The 1,573-nt window shown below is 40.8% G+C and overlaps 1 pseudogene; it reads right to left on the minus strand.

Moving 5' to 3' along the window:
• Window positions 1-478: 478 nt before the first annotated feature.
• Window positions 479-1,189, minus strand: LOC131830363 (small ribosomal subunit protein eS6-like; annotated as a pseudogene).
• Between the last annotated feature and the right edge of the window lie 384 nt (window positions 1,190-1,573).

The raw sequence follows: 1,573 nt of genomic DNA on the forward strand, positions 1-1,573 counted from the left end.
CTCTCTCTCTCTCTCTGCCTGCCTCTCTGCCTACTTGTGATCTCTCTCTATCAAATAAATAATAAAATCTTTTAAAAAAATGTCAATCTCCAGTGGAGATTGTTTTAACTTTCCTATAATATTTAATGCTCTTAAATTGTATTTATAATCATAAGTAAAACAATAAATGTTTCCTTTAAGATTTTATTTATTTATTTATTTATTTGAGAGAGAGAGAGAGCAAGTGGAAGGGCAGAGGAAGAGGGACAAGCAGACTCCTCGCTGAGCCCAGAGCCCAACACAGGACTCAACCTCACCACCCTCAGGTTATGAACTAAACTGAAATCAAGTGCCAGTCAGCCAATTAAGCCACACAGATACCCCAAACTTGTCTTTATCTCTTCCTTCCTTTCTTTTTCCTTCTTTCTTTCTTTCTTTCTCCCTTTCTTTCTTTCTTCTGCGATGTCTGATCTTATTTATTTGTCACTCTTAGAAAATCCTATTTTTGACTGGAATCAGGCTTAGAGGTAGAAACTCTCAGAGAGGTCATTTTCCATCTCAGTGATCTGCTCCTGGCATTTTTCTTTGGCCTCCTTCATTCTCTTGGCCAAAAGTTTAACATATTATGCAGTCTCTTCCTTATTTGTCTTAGTACTCTGTTTATTCAGAGCAATATACCGACACTTCTCTGAGAGGACAAATGGAGTAACAAGAAGCTGAACATTGGACAATTTGGTTCTAGGTTTCTTGCCTTCTTTGCTTAGGGACTTTCTCACATCATAATGGTAGATGTCATCTTTTTTGGAGAGATAGAAAAGTTTGTAGATTCTTCTAGCTTTTTGGGTCCCAGGCAACAAGCACAGTAGTATCAGCGAATCCAGAAATACCCTTCTTCCCTTTCTTTACCTGACCAAGTTGATAACACTGAAATTGGCCTCCACAATGGAACCCCAAAGAGATTTGTGCTTTCTCTCTCCAGTCCTTCTTGGTCTATAGCAGAAATGGGTCAAGACACCCTGTCCCATGGGGAAGCCATGTTTGTCATTGCCACCACTGATTCAGACCATTTAATCCTTCCATTATTCACCCATAGTATCAGCAACAAGTTCCATGGCATAACCTTCTCATAAAAGGTACTAAGTTTGCATTCATCATCCACTACAATAAGTTTCTGGCAGCCAGTAGCTGGGAAAGAGACGTTCAGCTTCATCCTAAAGCAAATTACCACCTCCAAGGTGCCATGAAAAAGAGCACCTATTTTCATTTTACAGAGAAAACCCCACATATAGGACACATTTGAAATAGCAAAATAACGGAAAATAAGGTGGACTGGAGATTTGAACTGCTATCCACACCCAGACACTACCAGCCTAACAGCCTGCAGTGTGCAAAGGTCCTTCCAGGGCCTGAGCAAACAGGAGTTCTCACAGCTTCTTGCTGGATCCTCACTCCCAGAGCTGTTTACTGGGCAAGCATTTCTTTTGAGGTTTGCAGCTTAACGACCACTCTGCCAAGTGATTGTTCCTCTACATTTCCACTGTGTACAGCGATTCCCATTCGAACCCCTAGATAGTGTTCCACTGTTTCCATGTAG

The sequence above is a fragment of the Mustela lutreola genome, chromosome 4 (assembly GCF_030435805.1).
Source record: "Mustela lutreola isolate mMusLut2 chromosome 4, mMusLut2.pri, whole genome shotgun sequence".
In the NCBI taxonomy this organism is placed as follows: Eukaryota; Metazoa; Chordata; class Mammalia; order Carnivora; family Mustelidae; genus Mustela; species Mustela lutreola.